This window comes from Xenopus laevis, chromosome 6L (genome assembly GCF_017654675.1).
Source record: "Xenopus laevis strain J_2021 chromosome 6L, Xenopus_laevis_v10.1, whole genome shotgun sequence".
Lineage (NCBI taxonomy): Eukaryota > Metazoa > Chordata > Amphibia > Anura > Pipidae > Xenopus > Xenopus laevis.
Window position 1 is genome coordinate 107812028 of NC_054381.1, and position 12827 is coordinate 107824854.

Here is a 12827-nt window from a genome sequence, read left to right on the forward strand (position 1 = left end):
ATTTAAAGCATAAAAGACCATTTTCTCGCTGACTTTGCAACATTCAGTTACAAATATTTGAGCATAAAAAATTTTTTTTTTGCACAATAAAAAAAATGAAATTTTAAACAACTTTCCCATGTACATTAATTACACATACCCAATGGCTTTAACATACTTTGTAAAGGACATTTATACATGGTATACCTTTAAGGTACAATTCACCAATAAAGCCTATTTCATCTGTACAAAGAAAATCAGCTAGATAAAAGCCACTTGTTATATTTTATATGTCTTGCATCTCTTCTAAGTTGCACACAATAGTAAGTGATATCGAAGACATGTTTGTTGAGAGTACTTGAGGATTTTTAGGCAGTTTGAAAATTTATACAAGTCAGCTTAGCATTAAAGATAATAGCACACAAGTTGTTATGCATACAGTATATGGTAGTAGAGCAGTGCATGTTTTAGCATTGGGGGCATCAAGGGTCCAGAGGGCTATGACTTCAAGGGCCCTTTTCACACCCTTCATGGCCCTCCTCCCAACACCCCCCTCCCCTTCATGTTCTGTGAGCCTTTTACCTCCTTCTTTTACCTCCGTTAACTTTGAGGGGGTGGCCGGGCGGGGGAATAGGTCTGGCTCAGCAGGGCTGATGAGGGCTGGGCCCACCATGTTTTCCCCAATATTCTCCCAATATTAATTCCTGATGACAACATGACCATTTATGGTAGAAATGGGCCCAATCAATTTTAAACACAAGATATAATCCTCCCTTGATAAGGAACATGATCCTTTGATAGAATTGTAAAGAACCCTTTCGCTGCTAATTCAAAAAGATTGATTTCTTGAAGATTGTAGTCTGCATGCCCTTATGAAAAAGTTATATATCTATTTTTAACACCTTGTAAACATTAGGGTACAGATAGAAAGACACAGATAAAATGTGGTTTATTGCACAGGGCCTTAGGTTATTTTGTTCAAAACTACTCTCATTCACTTAATCATGTACATTTTTTTCTGACAAAACACTTCTTGTTTTTTAAACACATTTTTTATTTTAATTATAGCATCTTTATGATTACATTGTTGAGCTAGGCCGAGTATTGATCCCTGGAGTAAGCCTCTGACCAATATTTCTCATTTATACCAAATTTTGTTCTCAAAACCTGACTTTGATTTTACTGTATGTGAAACCTCTAACTGCTACAGGCATTTTCTCTGAGCCAGACACAATAATGTAACATCCCTGTTTATTGATTAGATAGTTGTTTCTGTAATATAGCTTTGTAGTTGTTTCTTGGATAGTGAATAGTGTCTTGTCACTCACAGTTAGAGCATTAATATCTGTTGGTTTACTGGGTTTCTCAAGGCAGTTTGTAGTATATACTTAAACTGCTCCTTTACCTTAAAGGAGAAGCAAACCCCCTGGGTGCAAAAACCCTCCCCTGTGTTGCTTCCCCTCCCTCCTCCCCCCTGGCCTACCTGTCCCGCTGGGCAAATGCCCCTAACTTGTTACTTACCCCTCTGCGCAGGTCCAGTCCACGGAGTCACGAAGTGAAATCGGAAAACTTCGTGACTTTTGGCGCATGCGCAGTAGATCCGTACCGGCGAAATTCTCCTACTGCTGCATGCACCAAAAACGCCGGTCAAAGCAGGAAGAAGATCGCGTGGAAGAAGATGGCGTCAGGGGGTTTCCTTCTCCTTTAAGCTGTTTTAAGATTTTGGGCTGGGTCCTTGATTCATGCATGAAATGTAGAAGCCAGTTCATGACCAATGAAATCACACAGGTGAAGCTAACCACTTAGCACTAAAGTTGAGTTGTTCAGTTATATAGATTCTGTATGTATCATTATTTATCTGTTTTTGTATTCTCCACCTCCTCACTCATATTACAATATACAGCAAGCATGTAAAGAATGAATAATGGTAATAAAAAAAAGGGGAAGCAGCTGCCGTGTGTCACACTTATAATTCAGTATAATATAAAATGTATGAATGTTAAAAAAAACCCAAACCATAATTATAGTGTATTATATACTATGCTATAGTGAGCCTTTTCTAGAGAGAAAACAACCCGCACACGGGTGAAGCTAAACAATTAGCATTAGAATCGAGTTGTTCAGTTATACAGATTCTTGATATATCATTATTTATCTGTTTTTGTGTTCTCCACCTCCTCACCAATATTAAAATATACAGCAAGCACGTAAACAATGAATAATGGGAATAAAAAAAGGGGAAAGCAGCTGCCATGTGTATTATACTTATTATTCAGTATAAGTTAAAATGTTTGAATGTTAAAAAAAAAAAAAAAATTTAATTATAGTGTGTTCTATACTACTAGTGAGCCTTTTCTAGAGAGAAAACAACCCCAACCTTCAGAATGTTTTATAATAATAATAATAATAATAATATGTATCTAGCATTATGCTTTTGTTATTTCTTCAGAGAAATATGAGTTTTTGTTTATTTCTACACATCCAATTAATCTATACATTAGGGTCATATGGCAATTAAATGTATAGGGAAAATAAACACTAGTGTGATCAACAGTAAGCCTTTGGTGCATGGTACATCATGCATCAGCTGTTGGTAACTCCCCAGGTTTTTATTCTTTTAGTATTATATTTCTATTAATTTTTCATTATTTTTTAAATTGAAACAAAGGGAACAAAAGGTGGAACATTTCGACAGCTTTAGTTCAGCAGGTTCTAGCTGCTATAATCTGAGAAAGAAAGCAAGAAAGAAGAATGAATAAACATGAAGAAAAAATCCATACATTGATGAGCTACTCATTATCAATCCTGTGTCTGCATAGGCCACTGCCACTATCTTCAGAGAGCATTCAAAGACACCAACTAAAGATCACAGTTTCCATATACAATATGGACACCTAGGCCTAATTTCCCTATCTGATTTTTATCATTATTGTTGGCTTCCCATTAAATTCCTGAAACAGATTAAACATTAACATTGTTTATGATATTTTATTTTTGACACATTCCTATTCTTTTTTGCCCAACATTGCTTTTTATGCATTCTTCCTATCCCTATTTTTAATTTCAACATCAGATTAGGAATCCTAAGCATTTAAAAGGGCTGGTAAGGTATAGTTCTATATTCTGTTTTTGGTTCCTTAACATTCTCTATAAATATCACATCCCTTACTCAGCTTATAATTAGTGATGGGCGAATAAATTCGTCTGGCGTGAATTTGCGGCGAATTTCCAAGTTTCGCTGCTGGCGTAAAAAAAAAATTCTGGCCACGCGTCCAAAAAGTCGCTCACGTCAAAAATCGTGTCATGATTTTTTCGTGAAACGTTCCCATTTTCATGATTTTTCGTGAAACGTTCCCATTTTCATGATTTTTCGTGAAACTTTCCCATTTTTATGATTTTTTCGTGGATTTTTCGACATTTCGCGATTATCGTAAATTATTCAGGAAATTCACAAATTTTTCGTTGAAGCGAAACGGGAGAAATTTGCCCATCACTACTTATAATGCAATTGTCTGCTCTCCGAGTAAAACTATTTCACGCATCCCTCTTTATCAGGTTCTACAATGTTCCATTTTACATTTTTTTCACGTCATTATACTTCAGTACTCCTTTATTTTCCTTTGTGCAATATACCTCCTTTTGCCCATACTGTTCACTTACACCACTAACAAATGTTGCTTCCCCTAAAAAAGGGTATAGGAAATCCAAGTGATTTAGTTTCATGGCACTAAGTCAACTAAGTCAACATCAATGCTATTAATACATTACAAGCCAGCATTCCATGTCAAAGTGTTATGTTATAAGTTGTCTACAATGGTAATTTATTATTAATGTTGGAGAAATTCTGTTACTGGAAACCATTTGAGGTGAACGATAATAAAAGTTTATTTGACACAAGTTCTGTGGATTTTGAACTCACCAAAAGCCAGAATTCTGAATAAAGAAATGTATATAGTCTTTTGCATGGTCACAGCACACCAAAACAAGCTTATAAGAAACTGCTGTAAGATGTTCCATTTTAGTTCTGAAGTCAAGGATATGTCTCGGTCTCAGTTATGAAGAAAGGCTGACCAAGTTGGGAATGTTTACACTGAAGTAGAAGATCTCAAGGGGAGTTATGATACCTATTAGGGATTAGGAAAATATTTTGCTTTGTTTCACCAAGGAAAATGGTCATAGAATGGATAGTAAAAAAAATTGTTGCATGTTTTGAAACATTTTAGCGCCAAATATGACTATTTTGGTGGCTTTTTTGCCATTTCGCAATTTTTTGACAAAGCAAAACGGGTCAAATTCACCCATCAGTAATAACTCTGTTAAATATGGGGGTGCAATATACTATATATTTACAAGTAGATCCTTCTGACAAACATGGGGGGCATCACTCCATGAAGTGGTTGTAATGGCAGTTACATTGCATACCTAGAGAAGAAAGAAGGGGTTTCAGGAAGGGAGAAGATAACATGGTTATTAAATAATCTATTAACACAAAGTTGTACTAGTTTGCCATCGTGGAGTCAGGAAGGATTTTTTACTCCCTCTGAAGCAAGTTGAGAGGCTTCAGATTTTTCTCCTTTCGCTGGATCAACTTGCAACTTTGGCAGGTTTCCTTTTTATAAAAAGATTGAACTAGATGACTGCATGTATTCTTTCAACATACATTGCTATATAATTATGCATGAGATACTCTATATTATGTATTCACTTCTCCAGTGCATGCAGAGGACTAATTTAATGTTTTGTTCCTTTTATTGCTGTATGTGCCAAACACAGATTCTTTATAGTTAGAGCAACAAAACTGCTTATCACTGTATATAAAATATACAGAATAATCATCTTTGCATGTGTACCCAATCCCTGAAAAAAGTTATGGCAAAAACATAAAACCAGGCTCTTTACCTGTTTTAATGGATATACGTGGTTGCCCTTATATCACAGCAACTTGGTATTGGTGTCCTGATTGTCTGTCCTTCACTTGCTTTCAGGAATCAGCATCAATTTTGTGCAGAGGAATATAATTTTTAAAAATGAAATTGGTAATCCAATGTTTATGCTTTTATTGCTCCTAAGAGCTGAGATTTATAAAATTACATAACAAAAGAAACATTATATAATATATATATATATATAATGCACAGCTTTCTTGTGACAAGTTGGAATGATTGATTTGCTTCATCAGAATTATTTGACATTTTGGTAACATTTTAGCTTTTCTTGAATTTAATATGTGTATGAGTCAGAAATGGAAATGTATGCGTGAAGAAATGATAAGATCAAATACTATGGGCTGCCCGAGGCTTTGGTTCCTATTGTCTACTGTAGGAATTTACAGCTAAAAGAACATGCTAATACTTCTTTGTATGTGCAACTACTTTTTCGTTTGAACATTTTCTTTGTCCAGGTCCGTTGATATTATGGTCTCCTGTGAATGCTGAATATTTGCATTACAGCAGGAATACTGTTTCTTTTTATATTTGTTGATATTTTTATATTTGTTCATAGTGATTTGTGAAATATTGCTCTTTATCTGGAAATGTAATAAATTGTGTTAGCTCAATAAAGGCTGACAAATGTACACACCTTCAGCTGTTTTATTTCCAATATTTGTGGGGAACAAATAGGCACACACATGTAAGGCAAAGGCACAGAACAGAAGCAAACCGTGGTAGACTTTTTTCTTTTGGGGTTTTACATTGTTCATTCCTTTCTCTAACCAGTACTTAAATACAAAAGAAAAGAAAAGAGGATAGTATGGCATATTCACCCTCAAAGAGAGCACATACTAAATAGACAACAGCATGAGCAGATTTTCCAAATTGTAACCATGGGAACACTAAGGGGGTTATTTACTAAACTCTGAATGGAAAAATTTGTAATTTTTTAAAAGTACGATTTTATAAAAATAAATCACAAATTTTTCCACTCATTTATTTACCAAACTCCGAATGGAAAAATTTGTGATTTTTTTTAATATATAAAAACCACACATTTTTCAGAATTTATTAAAGCCTGAGGATGAAAATGTTGATGTGCTCAGTGTTTCGTGCAATAGCCCAAAGTTTTCAGAGTTTTCGGGTAAAAAGCATAAGAAATCTGATGTTTCGGTTAAAAAAATCTATAAAAATCGGAGTTTTCGGGCGAAAAATCCGAAAAAAATCTTGAAAATCTGATTTTTTTCCCGCATAGCAAATTTTCGGGAAAGTGTATTAATAAATAAGTGTAAAAAACCAGAGCGGATTTGATCGGAGTTTGCAGCAGAAAAGGTTGAGATAAAATCGGACTTTGATAAATAACCCCCCTAAAAGACAGGAAGAAATTCCTAAAATATGTTTTATGAATAAAAGGGTAAATATCAAAAGCTACAAACAACCCAGTGAAACACACAAATTGTAATGCATTAACTTAATCTAAATAATTAGACTGGGCAATACTACTATGAATTAGCAGAAAAGAAAAAAGTGACCATCATAGAATGTACAAAGAAACTGGATTATGCAGCCAACAAAAAGTGAATTATTATGTGCCTCCATTTATTTGAAAAAAAAATAGTCAAGGTATAAAAACACCTACAACTATGATGTACCTACATGTACATCTAGGTGGCAACTTTCACATTTGATTTTTTTTACCCCCCACAATTTTGAGTTTTTTGCAGCTAAAATCTGGAATTAGAATTTACGTTTTTGAAATAATATTTGCAAAACATATTTTTAATAAAATAAAAGCACATTTGGAATTTTCAATTTTTTTTAAAATATGGACAGAAAAAATGTTAAGATGCAAACATTTGATTAGTGATTAATCTGCCTCTTACACTCAGATACAACTTCCCATTGTCCACAAGGAAAGAATATTACATTTAGAAAAGGCGGTCATGTCATACTCCCGACAACTTTTTTAGTTGTTATGCGGGGACTGTTTGGTCTCTGTTAAATGTTCTGAGCTTCTTCCTCCTGAATGGCTAGATTGGGGGATTCCTATGCTCTTCATTTTTATGAATAGCCCTCCAGATAATATTGGTAATTTGCAAGGCGAAAGGCGGCTGTTAAAGGCAGAAGCAAGAGCTGAGACCAGGGAGCTTAGCATTGGTTCTTGATTCTGGGTGCCAATTCGTGACAACAACTGTTTAAATAACTAAATAAATGTTTGACACATAATGACTTGCAACAATGCTTCATTTTAACTAAGCCACCCCAAGCATTACTGAGAGCTTCAAGATAAAAATAAATAAAGCACATCACAGTGCATCATGTTATTTATGATTTTTTCTGAACTTAGTTCAGGTAGTTGTGAATGATGTGCTAACAATAACAACTCCCTTCTTAGCCATGAATGCTGATAAGGGAATTTTGGCATAATGTAATTTCCACACAATCTTCATGACACCCCTCTACAATTATTGACATTCTTATTTTAGGAAGATATCACTGTTTGTATAACAGATTTAAACCTGGAAGCTCAACATTTTGAGCAATACAACTGCAATAACAAAATGAGCCTACCCTATTAGCTGTCCTTAACAGTATGTGAGTAACAAGATCATGAGCTAAGAAGTCTAATCAAATTAAGGCTCCTTTCCCTTTTTCATAAATCATCAGTTATGTTAGTCATTGTGACAGATATTAGCTGTCTTTACAAAAGAGCACTGAAACCACAGTAATCCAAGATCCTATCTAAAACCCCATTGTAAGCATCACTGCAGAATATAAAGCCCATAAAAAATAATTAGCTGAGTGATTGTAATATAAAAGCTTAGCAAAGCTAAGGAGAGTAATTATAATTATGTAATTTAAAGAAACTCTAATATATTTTAATGCAAAAAACCTACTCAACACTAATGGAGCTAACATTTGAATTTTTTAACGACTCCATTTTTTTCTTAAAATGTATGCTTTTTAAATGTCTCTAAAGCTTTAAAAATTCAACTTTGGTAAATAAAAGCAGTCAATGTCCTGTCTAAGTCATTGGGATCACTGTCCTATTGGTCCATTTTTAGCCATTCAGACTTTTAGTTGTTTTCTGGATTTTTTTTTGCTAGTAATCGTCAAAACACTCACGTTTTTAGAGGTTTTTGAGGCATTCTTATTTTTTTGCGGATTGGTCAGTATGTTTCTTTAGTTGTGCTTTTTGTTATTGGATCTTTTAATAATTTACATGGCATTCTTGATTTTAGAGAAATAGAGTTTGAAAACTCTTAAAATACTAAAACAAAAATGCTAATTAGAAGTGTCCAAAATCCACACCCTCTGAACACAGTATTTTCAGAGACATAATGGTCTCAGGAAGAGTTGATAGAATGTTTGTTCTAGGAAGATGGATTTTATCTATTATTATATTATTATATTATTGCTTTACAAATTAGCAAGAACAATGTACTCCTAAAATGTATATATTTTTATAGTTACAACTCTGAGCTTTGTTTCCAATATAAAAGAACTTATTATGACGAATAAAAAAAAACTAATTATGACGAATAATATTCTTATGTAGTGGCCCTGGGGGTTTGTTATTAGTTGTAAACTTTGCATAAATTTAGAGCACATTGCAAACTAGACAGTTTAATTTCAAATTAGCACCAGGCATGTTTTAAAAACTCAAATATGTGAGTTACATGTAAAAATTACTCTTTAGATATCAATCAGATTTATTCGAAAAACAAGTCAAATAAACATTTTTAAAAATAAAATAATACTGTGATAGCTACATTTTAGAAGGTGAAATATATTTGAAAGTTATGTTCACTTTGTTTAATAAATGATGCCATCAAAATGTACTGTACATTTTATAGAAAGTGCTGATATGATATAAGATGGACCACAAGGTATTGCAAACAAATGGTTTTCAACTGGGTAGCAGTGTCATACCTATTGTTAGTTTCTATGGTAACCTCATTCCGACAGAGCAAGCCTAGAGCAGAAAATTAAATTTACTTCAAAATCTACAGTATAGCATTCTACTGCTTGTGATTCTCACTCTTCCCTTGTATATTATTATTTTCCTTGCACCCTTTGGTTTTCGTCAGTATGTATTACAATGAACACTTTAAAAAGCCTCTGACAACTGCCATTTTGTCTGCTTCTGACAAGCTAGAATAAAAGCCGCTATGTGAAAGAAAAAAAAATACATTGATATAAAATTCGACTGGTGGTTTAGGGAAAGTGAGAGACAAAAGTAAAAAAAGAACTGGGAAGATATTAAAAATGTTAGGGTCTGGCTGAGACAGAGAAAGGGAGAGGTATCTTTTGCAGAGAAATTGCATATTTTGCTTGGAGGGGACCGATACAAGTGAAAAACAAAAAGAATAGACTTGTTGCCAAAGGCATAAGAAGTAAGAAGGAAGAGAAGTGCAGTGTAACTGAAAATAATTAGTAATACAGACGGAAGTAGGAGCAGTATAACCTTTATCATATACAAAACTGGCTACTAGAGAACCATAATACTTATTTATTTTCCCTAAAATCTTGCCTATTATTAAATAATACTTATCCCTTAAATTTTCCAGAATTGTGCTTAGTACAGGGAAATGCTGGTCAGGGGCGATCCGCCAATGAGGCGAGCTGAGGTGCTCGCCACAGACGGCAGCGCCAGCTAGGTTTCCTGGTGCCTTTAAGAGCCGAATTTCCGTTTTTTAAACCGGAAATTCAGCTTTACTAGGGCGAAAGAGCGCAATTGCACTCTCCGCACTAACGTTGCTGCCTCCCCATCCGGAAATGTAATTGGGCTGGGGGGGGCGGCATTACTGGAGCCGACTCAGACGGCAATTACCTCAGGATCGGCGCTGATGCTGGTGCTATATGGTGTCTCTTTGTAAAAAAAAGTAAGAAACCCCAAACAGTTGTTACAGCAATGTTCATTTTGCCACACTCGTTGTATACACTGCCCCTTGCCAGCCCCACCACATCCCCTCCTGATTAAAACCTCAAATACACAAGTGTTTTACGTTGGATCGACGCCTGGCAACAAAACGCAGGCATCAAAAATCTAATTGGTCTTAATGAAAAGTCGCAGGTAAGAACTACATTACATCCGATGGGACACAACTGTCGGGTGTGGATGCAGTAAGCAGCAGTAAGTCATTCAGTTCAATTATATTTTGACACGTGCGACTCCATCCGTTTTGTCGCATGCATTTTGTCGCCAGGCGTCCGACGGAAAACGCTTGTGTAGTTGAGGCCTTAGTGGTGTAATTCCAACTTAATCTCCAACCATACAAATACCTAGACACCTTCAGTATATAAATACAATTGGTCTGTGGTCATAAACACACCTATTGTTCTGGTGGTAAGCACAGCTGGTAAGAATAGAGTAGATAGTGTCTTTCTTTGCCAGTAATTAAAGAGTTCTGTTTTCATTGGGGTCCATTTAGAATAGGTGATATAGCTTATATTGACTTAATCACCATCTCTTCACTAAAATCAGATAATGGCAAGTGTATGAAGAAGTGTTTATAATAAATAATACATTTCCAAGGCAAGGATTGTATGTATTGTATTTTCCTATCTTGATAAAAGGCTGTTGCTGTAATGTCCTAAAGTGTGCAATACAGGCATTTTAATTTAATTCAATTTGTGGTGCTGTTCCAACCTGTTTTCATTTATTTTCCTATCTGGCACATTTCAAGGTGCAATAGGTAGAATACGTTTAAAATACTGTATATGCAGAAAATGGATCCATAATGATGGGGTTTCCACAAAAGACAGAAGATGTGTAAGTGCTATAACCTGAAAGCTACAAAGAAAACATTACATTGGGATTCAAAGATCCAGCAATATTTGTATTTTCATTTGTTGTAAGTGAGAAAAAAATGATACTGTAACTATTAAATGAGGCCGAAAAAACCCTACGCTAAGTCAAACGTTCAGATTTTCAAAATAATCAAGTTGCTTAACATGTCACATTACAGGGAATTTCTTTAACTGGCTATATAGAAAAGATACCCTTATTGTGCTGAGAGTTCTTTCGAAATCCCTGAACCCCTGAAGGGGTTCATTTCAGATAATGCATTTCTATTTCTAGATTTGTATATACCAATCTAAGATTTACCAATTTTCATAAAATATCATTAAGATGATAGGATATAATATTAATGAGTGTGTTTAAATAACAGTCAGGTAAGCAAATATGATAAATACCACCTTAATTCTTTTTGCAACAGTATAACTGACAAGACAACAAACAATCTAACACAGGTATTCCTGTGGGTAAGTAAAATCCTGAAAATTTGTATCTAAAACAGCATGCTTGTGTAGTTTTAGGGATTTCTGCTTTATGCTTATAGTCCAGAAGTGGGTCTGTAGCTTACAGAGGAAATACTGCCCAACTGCTGTTTCACCATGTGTTTTATTGTGTTGAATTTTCCCTCTTATCTTGTAAAGTTGGGAACCAAAGTTGTGGATGATATATTAATATCCCTTCCATTTACCTGACAGTCAACCTTTTAATAATTTGCCCAATATTTACCTAAATACAAGGTATCTTTTTCTGTTTGCCTTATAACCAATTTCTGCAGGTATTCTGCAGATCTCTCTGCAGAAAGAAAACACTCAATATTTTCATACGAGCTCTGGAGCTCTTGTTTAATAACACATTTACTGGAAAATGTGATGCTAAAGGCAAATACATCATTCTCAAAGAGCACATGGCAGGCAGAGAGTTAACGTAGTCAAGCAGACAGGGCTCAAATCAGGAAGTCAAAGCAGAGGGTTCAGGCAGAATCTGCGTCAGATATCAGACAAAGGGTCAGAATTCAGAATGTAGGATAGTCAGGAACAGACAGGGGTCAAAACCAGCAATCAGAATCAGAATACAGATTAGCAAGATCACAAAGCACCAAGAACAAGGTCCTATCACGGGCAAGGTCCCACAGCCCAACTGAACCTTAAATATTTCTTGAAATTCATGCCAATGTAATCACGCCAGCACGACTGTGCCTTTAAATTACACAGCTGTGCACCCTAGGAGTTTGGCGCTTGCGGCCTACAGGAGGAAGCAGCAGCAGAATTCGACTATTCACCACCATAAACCTGCCTGACGTCCAAGGATCAATTTGGAGTTGTTTGCTGCCTTCCTTAAAATCTATTTTTTTTTTCGAAGAAAAAACTCTAATTGAATTCAATTCGAATTGGATTCGAGTTTGCGGGTCAATCCTATTCACTCAAGTACAAAAAAATTGTTTTTTTTTTAAATAAGTTGCAGTTGGTTGAATTTTGAGTTCATGGGAGTTTAAAATAACTCCTACGAACTCAAAATTTGACCCTTGATAAATATGCCCCCTTAATCTCATCCTGACCGTCTTTCAGTCTCAGATTACCTTGGGCTGAGTAACTGAAGGAAACCTTTAACCCAAAAATGAATACTTAAGCAACAGATAATTTATATCATGTTAAGTAGCATATTAAAGAATTTTACCCAACTGAGATATATATTTAAGTTAATATTGCCCTTTACATCTCATATCTTGGACCACCATTGTGTGGTGGTCTCTGTGCTGCCTCAGAGATCACCTGACCACAAATAATGCAACGCTAACTGTAACAGGAAGAATTGTGGGAGTAAAAGACACAACATTCCATTCCGTTAATTTGCTCATGTGACCTAACAATAGGTACTGTATAGTTTGTGTGCACCGTGACTCCTAGGATCCCAGAGGGCGGCCCAAAGTTCTTAAAATGGCAATTTTTTATTTAGGATTACCCTAAATACTATTAAAAAAAGTATATTATTATGAAAATGGTTTATTTACATGAAGCAACAAGTGTTTACATATGAGCTGTTTTATGCATACTTTATTTGGGGGTATAGTTTTCTTTTAACTGATACAGATTTGATGCAGGGTTATTCAGGATTGC